The 16,661-nt window shown below is 38.0% G+C and overlaps 1 pseudogene; it reads right to left on the bottom strand.

Annotated features, from left to right (window-relative positions):
- Positions 1–243: 243 nt before the first annotated feature.
- On the bottom strand, positions 244–12,772 carry LOC128579392 (programmed cell death protein 7-like; annotated as a pseudogene).
- Positions 12,773–16,661: the final 3,889 nt, after the last annotated feature.

The following is a 16,661-nucleotide window of genomic DNA, read 5'->3' as shown; positions in this document are numbered from 1 at the left end:
AAATTATACCACGTATCTTCTCATGCCATCACAGAATAAAAATAGAACTCAACACCAACATAAATACTCAAATCCACATAAAGTCATTGAAGTGAAACAACCTTTTGATGAAAGACAGTTGTATTAAGGATGAGATTAAGGAGTAAATCATTAGATTTTTTGAACAAAATGATAATGATAGCCACAGGCTATTGAAACCTGTGAGATACTGCAAAGACAATCCTAAGAGGGAAATTTATAGCATTAGATGTCCTCACCTAGAAAACAAACACAGAGAAAGCAAGTTAATAACCTAATGGGCCATCACAAGGAAATGGAAAATACAATAAAATCCCAAACCAACCAAAAAACAAACAAAAAAGAAATATATAGCTAAAACTAGAGAAGAATGAAATGAAATTAGAAATTAAGAATTATTCAGAAGATCCGTGAAACAAAAATATTTGTAATTTGAAAAGATTGGTAAAATTCATAAATGATTGCCAGAACGCAGAAAAGCAAGATAAATAACTTCAATCAGAAACAAAAAAGGGGGAAATAAGAGATACCACAGAAATACACAAGATCCTCCACAATTACTACAAACCACTTTAAGCCCAGAAATCTGAAAATGTAGAGGAAATAAACCAAAACTAGAATCACACCACCTTCCTAAACTCAATATGAAAGATCAGAAATTTTGAATAGACCTATATCAGGCACTAACATTACATCAAAAATACAAAATTTTTTAAAATAGAAAAGTCCCGGACCAGATGCTTTCACACCATAATTCTACCAAACTATATTGAATAATCTCAACACAATATAGAGAAGAAAGGAATCCTTCCTAACACATTCTAAAAAGAAAATGTCCAAAACTTGATTCCGAAACTTGATTCCAAAACTAGGATAGCAGCCAACAAATACAAAAAAACTATTAGTCCAATATCATTAATGAGTATTGAGACAATAATATCCAATAAGATCTAAGCAAACAGGATAAACTACACATTAAAATATTACACATCATAACCGAGTAGCCTGTATCCCAGGGGTGCAAGGTTAGTTCAACATAGATTAATCCATAAATGTAATTCATCACATAAAAAATATCAAAAGTGAAGACCAAACAATTGTCTCAATTTTATGTCTCAATGCAGAAAACCTATTTGACAAAATCCTGCATCCTTTTTGTGAGACGAACACTTAAGAAAATAGTCATAGTTGGGACATTTTCTAAACTGATAGAGCCCATATACCACTAACCCACAGCCAATATCATATTGAATGCAGTAAAACTGAAGGCAGTTCCACTTACCACTGAAACCAAACATGGATGTCTACTATCACCACTGCCATTCAATATAGGGCTGGTAGTCCCAGCAAATGCAATCAGGCAAGAGAAAAAGATCAAGGGTATTCAAATGGGAACAGTGAAGGGAAAATCTTGTTCTTTGTAGATGACATGATCTTATACCTGGAAGGCCCCTGGGACGCAACTACACAGCTATTAGAGGAGATCAAGAAATACAGTAACGTCTGGATATGCAGAATCAATGTCCAAAAATTAGTAGCCTTCATAACATAACAATAATTGGCTGAGAGTCAAATCAAAGACCTAATGTAATTCACTGTAGCTCCAAGGAAAATTAAATACCTTGTAATATATCTAACAATGTATGTGAAGGATCTCTATAAAGACAATTATGAATTCCCAAGAAAAGAAATGGCAGAAGATGATAAAAAATGAAAAAACATTATAATCATCATGGCTGGGAAGAATCAACCTTGTTACAATGTCCATACTACCCGAAGTGATCTGCAGAATTAATGCAATTCCCATGAAAACACCAAGTAATATTTAAAGAACTTCAAAAAATGGTACTTTGTTTCATATAAAACCAGAAAAACAAACAAACAAAGAACAACAACAACAACAAAAAAAAACGAGCGAATACAATTCTTAGGGAAAAAGAATTTGTATTGCGGGTATCCATTACATCTGGAGGCATCACATTACCAGACTTCAATTTGTACTACAAGTCTATAGTTATCAAAATAATGTTGGGTTGGCAAAAAATAGAGGTATACACCTATTGAATTGAATAGAGAACCTAGGGATGAACCCAGCCACATATCATCATCTGACCTTTGATAAACCAAACAAAAGCACTGAAGAAAAGAATAACTATTTAATAAATGGTGCTTAGAGAACTAGGTAGCCACATGTAGAAGATTGAAATTGGATCAGTACCTCTTACCACTGACAAAAATTGAGTCCTGCTGTATAAAAGATTTACATTTAAGACATAAAACCAAAAATTCTAACAGAAAGTTGAAGAAAACTCTTGACAAATAGACCTGGGAAAAGATTTTATGAACAAGACTTCCTTGGCAGTTGCGGAAACATCAAAAATAAATAAATCATATGTCATTAAGCAAAAAATCTTCTGCATAGCTAAAGGTACCACAGCTAAAGCAAAGAGACAGCTTTCAGCATGGGCAATGTATTTGCATGCTATGAATCTGACAAAAAGCTGATGACTGGAATCTACTGAGAACTCAAATTAATCAACAAAAAGAGCAAACAACCCCATTCATGAGATGGGAAGAAATCTGAACAGAAACTTCACTGATGATGACACGTGAATCGCCAAAAAACACATAAACAAAGACTCATTGTCCCTAATCATCAGAGAAATGCAAATCAAAACCTCTACAGATATTGCCTAATTCCAGTGAGGTCAGCACATAATATAAAATCCCAAATCTGCGGATGTTGGCGTGGATGTAGAGAGAAAAGAACACTTTTGCACTTCTGGTGGTAATGCAAACCAATTCAACCTCTATGGAAAGAAGTATGGAGAATTCGCAAACAACTAAAAGTGTACCTTCCATTTGATCTCACAATCCCATTACTAGGTATCTATGCAGAAGAAAAACAATTATTTTACCATAAGGACATTTATACCAGAATGTTTATTGCATCTCAGTTCACAATTGCCAAGACATGGAAGAAAACCAAGTGCCCATCAACTCCTGAATAAATTAAACTGTGGTACATGTATACAATGGAACACTATTCAGATATAAGAAAAAATGGAAACTTTACATTTTTTGTGTTTACTTAGATGAAGTAGAAACACATTCTTCTGAGTAAAGAATATAAAATTGTAAATTTGTAATGTAACAGTGTACTACAAAACCACTATTATCTGAACTTACTACAAGATTACATGTTATACAGATAATACAGAAAACATGTCCCACTGGAACAAAATAAATCTTTAGGAATTAACCCTTGAGAAATGGAGGTTTTTGCATTTTCAAAAAAGCATTAAAAATAACCATCTTAAACATACACTACATGCAATTAATTACACAGAGAATAAAAATCATCAAAATTATGCCTGAGGAAACTGAGATATTGACAAAGAGATAAAAACTATACAATGTACCAATTTAAATTGCAGACCTGAAAAATTTAATACCTTAGTTGAAATATTTACTATGCATTACAATAGCAGAGTCAATGAATCAGAAAAAAAAGAAAAAAAGAAGACATATTTGTTGTACAGATTGATTCACGGAAACAAAATTTTAAAAAGGAAAACTGAAAGTAGAGTATAAAACTGACTAGACACAATCAAGTTGATCAATATATTTAAGAAAGGAATCCTAGAAGGAGAATACAGAGGGAAATGATAGAAAGGTTATCTGAGAAACAAAAGAGCTGAGAACTTGAAATTTGCTCTTACTTAAGAACAGAAGAAAAATGAACCAAATAAGCTGAATCAGAAATGAACAGGGTAACATTGCAGAAATACATACTGCAGAAATAAACACCATCCATGAATACTAGATAAATCACTATACACATAATGTAGAAAATAGACATTTTCAGACATACAGTTGGATTATGGTTTGCCTTGCTACCATATTAATGTTGATATGTTGAATTTCTTTTCAAACATATAATTTTAAAAATTATAAGCATTTGTTATTAAGTTCACAGAAACGAAATTACGTTCAAATTCTCAGGAATTAAGGACTAATGATAACATTGTCAGTTATATTTAATTTTTTTTTTTTTTTTTCTGTTTTTGGCCAAGGCTGGGTTTGAACCCGCCACCTCCGGCATATGGGGCTGGTGCCACAGGCGCCACCCATTTACATTTAAATTTTGATGGCAAGTTTGTTACCTCACTTGAGGGGGGCCTTCCCCTTCCCCTCAGTTCTGAGAGACTACAATATGTATAATAAAACATTAATAATTTCAAAATTTTCATTAAAAAAATCATCCATGAATACTAGATAAATCGCTATGCACATAATCTAGAGAACAGAGAGAAAATAGAAAAGGTCCTAGAAACACACAACCTCCAACACTTAACCAGAAAGAAAGAAAAATGAGTAGACCAAAAAAAAAGAAAGAAAAGTGAGATTAAAACAGTAAGGAAAAATCTAGTCAAAAAAGAGAAGCCCTGCACAAGATATGTTCATAACTGAATTCTGTCAAACCTACGATGAATACTGGGCACATATAACATAGAAATTATTCCATAATATTGAGAAAAAGGGAAACCTCCCCAACTCATTCTATGAAGCTAATGTTATAGTCATACAAAAGCCAGGGAAAGACACAATGATAACAAAAGAAAAGTAGAAACCAATATCCCTTATGAATACAGGTGCAAAAACCCTAAATAAAAACAAAAACAAAAACAAAAACTAGCAGTCTGAATAAAACAGTATACTAAAAAAAAGAAAAAAAAATCAAGCGCCAAGATGACTTCATTCCATATGCAAGGATAGCAAACAAGGCATGATAAAAACCCTGAACAAACTAGGCATAGAAAGAAAATATCTCAGAATTATAATAGTCATATTTGGAAAACACACAACTAACATATTCAACGGAGAAAAGTTGAAAGCATTGCCCATAAGAACTAGAGTAAGACAAGGATTCCCACTATCACCACCCTTTTTTGACATAGTGCTAGAAGTCTTAGGCAAGATAAAAAAGAGGAGGTTATTAAGGGTATCCAAACTGGTAAACTGGAGGTCAAATATCACTTTTTCCCAATGACATAATCTTGTACTTAGAAACCCCAAAGGTTCTACCAAAAGTCTTCTGGAATCAATAAATAAATTAAGCAAAGTCTTAGGATAAGAAGCCAATATACATAAATTAATACCATTTCTATATAACAATGACAATTAAGCCAGGAGTCAAATCAAAGACTAAGTAACATTCATAAAAACAAAAACAAAATAAAATAAGTAGGGATATATTTACACACAAGTAAGAGAGTAAAATTTCTCTAACATGGAAAACAATAAAACTCTGAACAAAAAAGTTGCAGAGGGTATAAACAAATATCCTGACTTAGTAGAAACAACAATGTTAAAATATCAATACTACCTAAAGTGATTAATAAATGCAATGCGATCTCCATCAAGTTGCCAAAGTCATAATTCACAGATAAAGAAAAAATTTATTTTACACTTTCTTTGAAGCCATAAAAGAGCCTGAATCTTAACCAAAAGAACAAATCTGTAGGACTCCCAGTGCCACACTTGAAGCCATACTATGAAACTATAGCCTTGTAGTTTAACAAAAACAGCATGGTATCTCTACAAAAATATGGAAATACACCAATGGAACGGAGGACCCAGATATAAAACCACCTACCTTCAACAAAGTTATCATTGACAAAGCAGGCAATAACATTCACTGGGGAAAAGAAGCCCTATTTATATTTAATAAATGACTCTGGGAAAATTGGATTGTTACATGCACCAGAATGAAGTAGGACCACTACTTCTCACCACTCAAATTCAGGATATACAAAAGATTTATGGCACAAAATCATAAGTATTCTAGAGGAAAATGTAGAAAAAGCTCTTCTAAATATGATTCTTGGCAAAGAATTTAAACAAAAGACCCCAAAGGCAATCATGGCAAAACCAAAACTGGGATTTGTTTCAGCTAAAAAGCGTCTGCACTGCTACAGACACAATTAATAGATCAAAACAGACAACCAACAGAATGGAAGAAATAGTCACAAATGACACTTCCAATAAAGGACTAGTAACTAGAATTTACAAATAACTCAAGCAACCAACAGGAAAAGACAAACCATCCTATAAACAAGTGGGCAAAAAACATGAAAAGACAATTCTCAAAATATGAAAAAATGGTCAGTAAACATGCAAAAAAATATTCAATTTCATGACTTATTAGGGTAATGCAAATTAAATTCACAATGAGATTATCACCTTAATCCAGTTACAATGGAATTTATTAAAATTCCCAAATCAACAGGTGCTGACATGGACACAGAAAGGCATTTTTGTATGCTGTTGGTTGGAGTGCAAATTTGTAAAACTTCTATGAAAATGAGAATGAAGTTTTCTCAAAAACTAAAAGTAGACCTACAATTTGACCCTGCAGTCCCACTACTGGTTATTTTCCGCAAAAGAAGAGAAATTATTTTACCAAAAAGATACCTGCATTTGAATGATTAATGCAGCACAATTCATTATTGCCAATATATGAAAACAAACCAAGTGCTGACAAATTCATGAGTGGACTAATTAAATGTTGTATATGTATTCCATTGATTACTACTCAACCACGAAAACTGATAAATTAATACCTACAACAATCTGTATGGTACTAGAGCCCATCCTTCTAAGTGAAATATCTCAAGAATGAAAAACAAACACCACATACAGTCACTATTAAATTGGAGCTAACTGATGAGCTCACATGTGCATAGAAGGAAGTAAAAGTCTGTGGAAATCAACCAAGGGAAAGGGGTAGTGGGAAGGAGGCAAATGGACTAAGCCAACCTAGTGGGTACTGTGAATACCATATGAGTGATGGGCATACCTATACTCAGGACTGTAGCATCACAAAAATGATCCATGTAACGTGAAATATTTTTACACCAGTAATATGTTGAAACAAAATAATCCATTCATTTCTGTGACAATATAAAAAGTCTTCTAATCTATTTTCAGTCCATAAATACCCAGATGGATTTTAAAAAGAATGCATAAAGGGAGGCTCCATGATGACAGACTAGAGACATTTCTTCATCAGCTGCTCTCAGTAAAATTGATGAGCGGAGTCTCTAGGTGCCTCCATCTGCATTGTCCTGTCCAGAAACAACATTGCAAAGGCACAGTGAGACAGAATGGAGCACCAGGAGCAAAACGTTAAGAAGGGTGAGAGGCACGCATGAAAAGCAGATGCAAAGTACGGCAGCAACCCAGGGAGAGAGCCTGCATGTGGAATCACTGGGGGATCAATTTTGCAGGTGATTTCCCCACACCCCACCATGGCATTCTGTAGGAGTGGACTGGGGATTGAACTGAACTCTGAGAGGGCCTGTCCATCCATGCCTGAAGACTGATATGAATCAAAAGCCAGAATATAGGTCCCACAGGACGTTCAGGTGCACAGAAGCTGGCCTTTTGTTGAAGGGTTGGAGAGAGTATATTCTGCCTCTTAGGGACAAAGCCAGAGGCCTGAACCCAGGCTATCATTTTAGTGCCACTGGCTGGGCAGATTTGGTCCTGGAGCCTGCTCAGTGGGAGGCCTGGCAGCATGGTACCCACTGCTGACACTGGAGAGTGACAAGGCAGGTGTGGATAATGCTAAAACCTTGAGCTGGCTGACACCAAAGGGAGCCAAGCTTGGAGCAGCCTCACAGTATCCCATTATGTTAATGCTTCTGATTCTAGCAGTTGGAACTACCCCAGGGCTGACTTCCTTGGACACATGGGCAGAGGTGAGCAGATTATGCCTACCACACTGCCCCATCTGTAGCTGCAGGAAACTGTTTGGATGGCAGAGTCTTCCCTGACTCCCCACCTCATAGTCTGGCATAAGCTTCAGGAATTTGCCTCTAACACCCCCATGGGGATTCACCTCTCATACAGTTAGCTACCAAGCCCAGAATAACATCAATGAATCAGGAAAACAAGCCTGGATCTCTTTGGCAACTAGCTGAAAACATCCCACCCCTACCACATGCAGAATACAGAGTACTGGTTTTTTTTTTCCTCTCTTAACCAAGAAGTGCCACCTATTGTCATTAGGAAGAAAAGGTTTTTTCTTTTTATTTTGCTTTTCCTAATCCTGGAGCATTACTTATGAACCACGCAATACATGTATTTTTTAATTTTTTTCCTTTTTTTAATTTATTGTGTTTTTTTTCTTTTTTTAACATACTTTTTCTATTTTCTTCTCCATTTCCTTTTCCTTTTTATTTTTTTTTTTGTTTATTTTTCTACTTTTCTCAACTTTCATAAATATCTTAAGTAACCATCAAGACAATCTCTCTCTTTTGAGTGTGTTTTGTGTTTGTTTTTTTTTGGAAGACCATTTCTCTAAGGCCTCCATGGCAGTGTTGCAGCAATGGTCTGGCTCATGGTGGCCTTCAACACTTGGATTTGGAAATCCCTGGTCCTGCTTTGACCTCCTGAGGGGTTGCAACTGCTGTTCCTCACTAAGATGCATGTTTTTGTTTGTTTGTTTGTTTTTACTGTATTTGATGAAAGTAGGGTCCCACTCTGGATCAGGCTGGTCAGAATCATCTAACTTTGGGTAATACACCTGCCCTAGAGCCCCCGGATCACTGATATTGCTGGTATGCTTCACTATGCATGGCCTGTTATAATTATCATCATTAGCTTTCTTCTTTTTATCTCTCATTTTCTCATTCTTTTACTCTCCTTCCTTTTCATTTCTTAATCCTGGTACCAAAAGGCAACTTTAATCTCAAAGCACAGAAACAAAGAGGCTTAAGGAGAACTAGGAAGTGCAAAAAGTTAAGTAGTGGAAGGAAATAACAAGAAGTAACAACACATGCAGAGGATCCAACAAATAAAAATTATATCAACTTGAAAAACTAGAATAGACCAATCCTGAAAGGGATTACCAAGCTGCTATCAAAGATGAAAAGAAAAAAAGAATTTAGATTATAGATGTCCAAAGTGATGAAGAGAATTAAAGGGCAAGTGGAAAGTCACCAAACAGAAATAAAAAAACTGACCCAAGAAACAATCAAAAGACCTGATGAAATTAAAAGAGTTCAAAGTATTGAAGGAGTCATTCAAGGAGTTTAAAAATGCAATAGAAAATTTCAATAACAGCATAAACCTTGAAGAAGAAAGAATCTTAGAACTTGAAGACAAGGGTCTTGAGCTACCTCAGTTATTTAATGAGGCAGAAAAGAGGAAAGGTTAGGTGTGATGGCACACGCCTGTAATCCTAGCACTCTGTGAGGCCAAGGAGCGTGGATTGCTTGAGCTCACAGGTTTGAGACCAGCCTGAGCCAGAGTGAGCCTCATCTCTAAAAATAGGCATTGTGGCGGGTGCCTGTAGTCCGAGCTACTTGGGAAGCTGAGGCAAGAGGATTGCTTGAGCCCGAGAGTTTGAGGTTCCTATTAGCTATGACACCACGGCACTCTACCTCAGGTGACAAAGTAACATTCTATCTCAAAAAACAAAACAAACAAACAAATACAAGAGAGTAAAACAATAGCAATCCTAGCAATTATGGGATTCTATAAAGTATATAAACATAGAAATTATAGGCACAGAAGACCTATTGGAGGATATCATAAATGAAAAATGTTTAAGTATTACCAAAGATTCACAGATACTCCGTTGATAAATATCAAATCCCAGTTTATCTCAATTCAAACAGAGCATCTTCTAGACACATTGTAAAAAACTTGGCCAAAATGAAATAGAAAATTTTGAAGGCCACCAGGAATAAGCACCAATTGACCTACAAGGACAATTCCATCAGAGTGACAGCAGATTTCTCAGCTGAAAAACAACAAGCTAGAATAGATAGGACTCTCATTTTCAATATACTCAAACACAACAACTTCCTGCCTAGGATTCTGTATTCTACAAAACTAAGTTGCATATTCAATGGATATATCAAATGTTTTCCTTGCAAGCAATCATTGAAGAAATTTGCCACTATAAGACCACCTGTCCAGGAAGTATTCCAGAGTAATATTACACATCGAACATAACAATGTACCACAAGCAAAGACACACAGAAATTAAAGGTCAAAGCCTAGCTTCCTCAATGGTACAAGTGATAAATGTAGGTGGCAACCTTCACAAAAGACAAACACAAACCCATCATAGTTATTAATTTCTCAATAAATGTGAATGGCTTGAATTACCCACTGATGAGACACAGACCAGATGACTGGATCAAAAGCACAAGCCAACTATATGCTGTCCTCAGGTAACATATCTAACAGCTAAGGACAAAACAAGACTCAGGGTGAGGGATTATAAATCAATATTTCACGCAGATGGAAATCAAAAGAAAGCAGGGGTCACAATTTCAAAATACATTGGGCTTTAAACCACAAAAGATAAGGAAAGATAAAAATACTCTATTTTCTTGTCAAGGGAACAATACCAGAAGACATCTCAATCCTAAGTATTTATGCACCCAAATTAATTAAATGTTTCCAGATTTACAAAATGAACTCTAACAAGTTTGAACAATATAATATCCTATAACAGCATAATTTCTGGGGTCTTCACACCCTATTGGACAGACCCTCCAAACACAAACTGAGCAACGAAACAATCGACTTTAACATGACGCTACAAAGCATACCACCCCGATATTACCAAATACACATTCTTTTCATTAGCTCATGAATAATTTTCCAAAACTGACCACATCCTAGGACACAAATCAAACCTCGACTAATTTAAAAGAATAGAAATTGTACCTTGTAGCTTACAGACTACTATGGAATCAAGGTCGAACTCATTTCCAACAAAAACTTTCATTCCCAAAATCATAAAAACTAAATGATCTGATGCGAAACACAACTATTTCAAGGAGAAGAGAAAGGAGAAAATCATTAGATTTGTCTAACAAAATGATGATGAAAAACCTCTGGGATACTGAGAAAGCAGTCATAAGAGGGAAGTTTATTGTATTATATGCCCACAGCCAATAATTTAAAAAGCACAAATCAACAATCTAATGCATCATTTCTAGGAACTGGAAAAGAAAGAGCCATCCAATCCCAAACCTAGCAGAAGGAAAGAACCAAAATCAGAGCAGAAGAAAATGAAATTGAGAACAAAAGAACCATTCAGGAGATTAAGAAAACAAAAAGTTGGTTCCTTAAAATAAATAAAAAATAAAATTGATAAAAATAAAAAAATTGATAAAACTTTGGCTAGTCTAACAAGAAACAGAAAAGTAAGATCTCTAATAACCTCACTGAGAAATGAAAGAGGGAAAATAACAATAGATGTCCCAGAAATACAAGAGATTATCTCTGATTGCTACAAAAATTGCTATGCCCAGAAATTTAACATTGTGGAGGAAATGGACTAATACCTGGAATCAACTACCTACCTAGACTTAACCAGGAAGAATTAGAACTCTTCAACACACCGATATCAAGCACAGTAATTGCAAAAATAAAATAGCTTCTAACAACAACAACAAAAAGTCCTGGACCAGATGATTTTACACCGGAATTCAAACAAACATTCAAAGAAGAGCTCATACCTATGCCGCAGAATACATTCAAAAACATTGAGAAGAACACTCCCAATTCATCCTCTGGAGCAAATATCTTCCTGATACCAAAACCATAAAAAGGACCCATTAAGAAACACACACACACACACACACACACACACACACACCCCAATTTCACTAATGAATACAATCCAACAATACTCAAAATCCTAGCAAATAGAATACAGGTGTGGGACGGCGCGCCGGGGCGCGCTGCGGTGGTGACAACGGTCCCCACGTCAGTCTCACCTTCCGTGCTGCCGTGGTGACAAGCCCTGCGGCTCCCCCGCGCCTCGCCGCCTCCGCCTCCAGCAGCCCCGGGTCCCGGCCGAGTCTCCGCCTCCCTCAGCCACCGCCTGCCCGACTGCGCGCCACGTGAACCGGCGAGGCGAGCGGTGCCGCGCGACGACCGTTCCTGGCACAGCATCCATACGCCATGCCGCGCGCTGCTGGGGCCGGATAGTTTGGTCTCTTCTTCCCGCTCGGCCTCCCGTTCCCGAGCCCTCTCACGAAGCCTGAGCCGGGGGCGCCGGACTCTCTCCAGTCACGGCCGCGCCTCGCCCAGGTAGGCGGCCTGGGTCAGCGGTTGCAGCCGCTCGGCCAGTTGGGCACGCAGTGGCGCGGCTTGGGCGTGCAGTAGGGTCCAGGCGGCGCCGTTGGCCTCGGCCTCCCGCAGGGCCTGGCTCAGGCCGCGCAGCCGCCGCACCAGGCGCAGTACCCCGCTCACCCGCGCGTGCACTTCGCCTAAGCTGGGCCGGCGTGAGTGCGCTGCGGCACCCGGCAGGCCCTTCGCGGCCACCAGCCACTGCCGGTTGCGCAGGCGCTGGAGGACCGCGTCCCCGAGCACGTCGGACGGCCGCGGCGCCTCAGGCAAGCACGGGTTCCAGCGGCCGCGGGCGCTCGCTGGCGTCGTTCCCCGGGATGGGCCGGCACTGGGGCTGCGACGGAGGCAGTGGCGGCCGCGGCGGCGGCACCGGGTGAAAGGCGACGCCGCAGCCTCCACCGGAGGCTTCCGTGGGGGCGCGGGGCTGCAGAGACAGCGGAGGCTGTAGGAAGGGGGCGGAGGCCCCCGGAAAAGGGGCGGGCCGCTGGGGAAGAGGCGGCGGTGGCGGACAGCTAAAGGGAGCAGGAGGCGGCAGCCGCGTGGGCGGTGGGCCCCGGCGTCCCAGGGCGAAGAAGGGAGGCAGAGCCATGTTCTCCGCGGAGGTGCTCTTGAGACGGGGCTTCTTTTTTTTTTTTTTTTTTGTAGAGACAGAGTCCCACTGTACCGCCCTCGGGAAGAGTGCCGTGGCGTCACACTGCTCACAGCAACCTCTACTCTTGGGCTTACCCAATTCTCTTGACTCAGCCTCCCCAGCAGCTGGGACTACAGGCGCCCGCCACAACACACGTCTATTTTTGATTGCAGTTTGGCCGGGGCTGGGTTTGAACCCGTCCCCCTCAGCATATGGGGCCGGCGCCCTACTCACTGAGCCACAGGCGCCGCCCTTTTTTTTTTAGAAAGGTCTAGACTCACATTTCAAAATATTCCATCCCAGTGTCTGACTTTGTTTTTCTGGGAAAGAATGAGAAGATGGTCTTCTTATGCAAGAAGACATGCAATCATGTGATGATTTTTGTAAATTTGATTCTTAGTAGACATATACTATTGGCGTGGCTTTGATCTGGAAGTGTGTAATTAGTTTAGTCAGCATATCTGTAGATCCATAGTAGTAAAGGTACACTGGTTGCAGATGTTCTGGAAGAGTGAGGACTAGAGCATTTTTCCAGGGCTCTGATACCTTCACTGTCTTTACTTCTAATTGGTTCCACAAGGGCCACTGTTTTTACTCTTTGAATCTGGGTTTATAGTTAGGCCTGCTTGCCCCTTTCTTCCCATGTACCCATAGAATCTCTGAGTGACTTCAAATGTCCACTCAAACCAGCTGCAGTTCTCTTAGCCTCATCTCTGCCAAGATTTCATTGTAGCTTTCAGTCAAAAGATAATTAGCAAAGATAAACATTAATTTTTGAGTTATTCGTGACAAACATCAACCTCATTGTTCTTGTTGAAAATTTGCCTTTAAAACCTTTATTTTCTCAAAGTTACCTGAAAAGACTCCATCTGTTGAATGCTTGCACATGATTAATATATAAAATGTTTATAGCTAGAAGGTCTGTTGCTATATAGCCGGGTAAAAATGATGTGGCAATATAAAAAGAAATGAAAATTTAACTTGACAATGACTAGGAGTAGATTTTGAGTGTCCTCAACACAAAAACATATCTGAGGTATAACAACTATGTTAATCTGTTTGATTTAGCCATCCCAGAATGTATTCATACTTTACAACATATTATCATAAAACAGAAATATATACAATTTGTATTTGTCACTTTAGAAAAAAGACTAGTGTTATGGGTACATTTCATTACCTTTTCAAAAACATAGGCATTCTATTAGAAATTTATTCCTGTAGTCATAGCCAGGCACTCAAGTGCTGTGTTAATACCTAGAAAAAAATCAACAAGGAACCATTATGAAACAATAATCTGTGATGACATTGCTTTATTCTGGAGTGGCAGTCACCTCCAAAATGTATGTTTTCATACACAGTGTATGAATGGTTGATGCTGTGTCACCATAGTGCTGCAAGGCAAGAGACATAATATTTAACAATACTCAGAAAAATCCTGTATCCCAGTATCGTATTTTTATATGTGTAAAGTAAACCTGAAATCCGACTTTGGTAGGATTGACATTATTAGTAGAACAGTGACGTAGTGCCCCAAATACAGCAATAGTGCATATATGTCCACAGTAGCCATTCAGTAACTATTTGTGGTCTATTGAGTTAGAGGAAAGGGAGTGTGCTGGCAGGGAGAAAAAGATAAAATGACACATTGAAGAAGAAGATGGGACTTAAGAAACTTCAAGTCAAGAAATTAGAGATCTGGCAAGATCTTTTAAGGTGTATATGCACAGCCTTGTTTTTATTTAAAAATCCTGTGAACTTGGAGCAGAACTCTAAATTCAGTCTAATGGAGTGATTTGAATCCTCTTAGGAAAGTAATACCTGCCCCTTTCCCTATAGTTTATTATTTTGAGCATTCAAAATGAGACACATCACATTAAGTTTTAATGCATAAATGGTAAGATTTATTTTTAAGAAGTCACTTATGATATGAATGATTATCCTTTAGATCACAACACAGAAAACTTGATGTTATTTGAGTATACTTAAACTTATTGTATAAAGCCTGGGGAACAATTTTGTTGTCTTTAAGTATTGTGAAGTTTTACCAAACCTTCTCCTTTCTGGTATCCCTTTCACACTTTATTCAAATACTACATCCTATTAGTAATACACTGAGTAGTATTACTCCCTTCACCCAACAATGTAGAAATCTTGCAATGCTTTTTTTTTTAATTTTTATTTTTTTAAGAAAATGGCAGGGAATATTTGGCAACTGAAAATCCTGTGATTAAAAGAAATCTTATTTCTTTCTTTTTTTTTTTTTTTGTACAGACAGAGTCTTACTTTATGGCCCTCGGTAGAGTGCCGTGGCCTTACAAAGCTCACAGCAACCTCCAACTCCTGGGCTTAAGCGATTCTCTTGCCTCAGCCTCCAGAGGGGCTGGGACTACAGGCGCCCGCCACAACACCCGGCTACTTTTGGGTTGCAGTTTGGCCAGGGCCGGGTTTGAACCCGCCACCCTCGGTATATGGGGCCGGCGCCTCACCAACTGAGCCACAGGCGCCACGCAAAAGAAATCTTATTTCTAAACTATTACTTGGAGGTCATATTAAAATGTTTGCATAATGGATCACCATATAAACATTTATTAAAGTAGAAATGAATATTTTTCAGGAAGTGAACCTTTTAATGTTAATAATGGGTTATTTGTGTAATTGATTTCTAATTTATTTTTTATTTTCTTTTAGTTTGGTAAATTGTATTCATTTTTAAAATAATAAAATTGTGCACATGGATCTGCAGTGAGATTGGTCTGTACCGTTTAAACATTGACCTTAAGTTTTATCAAAAATGGCATTCTATTGATTGTTTAAATGATCATGATATTTAATTATTACAGATCGCAACTGGCTTTTTACCTTCAATGTCAAATTGTACCCATCATGTGCTTCTCAGATGACTGAGAGTATCACCAGGTACTTTATATTTGCATGTTTAAATTAATCTTTCCATAAAGCATTCATTTATTTCTAGGAGCATAGTAGTAATTTCAGGGTTGAAAACTAACAGTTTTCATTAAGGTAAGCTTTAAAAGTTTCTTTAGAATTGAGTAATCCCAATTAGCTTGAAATGTCAATTTGAAAAAATTTTACTCCCTTTAGCTCTAGGATTTCCATTTGAGAAATGGAAACATAAAAAAATGATATAATGGGAAACGTTGTTTTCTATGTGGTCTTTTAAAAAGTCATTGATGTTTAATCTTTGAAACTTTAATACTGATGATTTTTACTTTAGAGCTCATGTATCTGTACACTAGTCTCATATAAACAAAGGTGATACAGAGATAGAAAAATGAAACTATTTTTAAAAGGCAATTGAACTGGTAATTTTTTGTCCCCTGACCCCACCCAAACCACCAAACTAATTAGGCTTTCCCTTGTAGAGTCAACAGCTATTCCAATTCCATCTCTGAGACTGGGTGGGCTATTAAAACATACTCCACTTCAATTGCAAGTAAAGGACTCAGTTTAGTAAGAAGAGAATATTTACTGTTTCTGAAAGAATTTGAATGGTAAATGCAGAGTGTTTTCCTTTTTGTGACAGTCATTTTTATGTACAGTCTTTTAAAATGGCTTATCTCTTGGCCAAGGTCAACTGTGTGCAGTGTATGTATTTCTGAGAAACTAGATCGTCTTATGGAAAAAAATGCTCATCTCTGGTTCCTGTGTCTTTGATGCTCTGCTAGGCCAATTTTGTTGCCAAGTAACAGGTTAGAGAGATACTTTAAAGAATGCACAATAATGACTTCAGAAAGGAATGACAGGCTGGGTGGTCCATAGCTCAGTGGATAGGGTGCCGGCCACAGGCTCCGGGGCGGGTGGATTACAACACGTCTCGGGCCTG

Source organism: Nycticebus coucang, unplaced genomic scaffold (genome assembly GCF_027406575.1).
Source record: "Nycticebus coucang isolate mNycCou1 unplaced genomic scaffold, mNycCou1.pri scaffold_50, whole genome shotgun sequence".
NCBI lineage: Eukaryota > Metazoa > Chordata > Mammalia > Primates > Lorisidae > Nycticebus > Nycticebus coucang.
The sequence above is the reverse complement of the archived record's forward strand: the minus strand, read 5'-3'. Positions and strand labels throughout refer to the sequence as shown.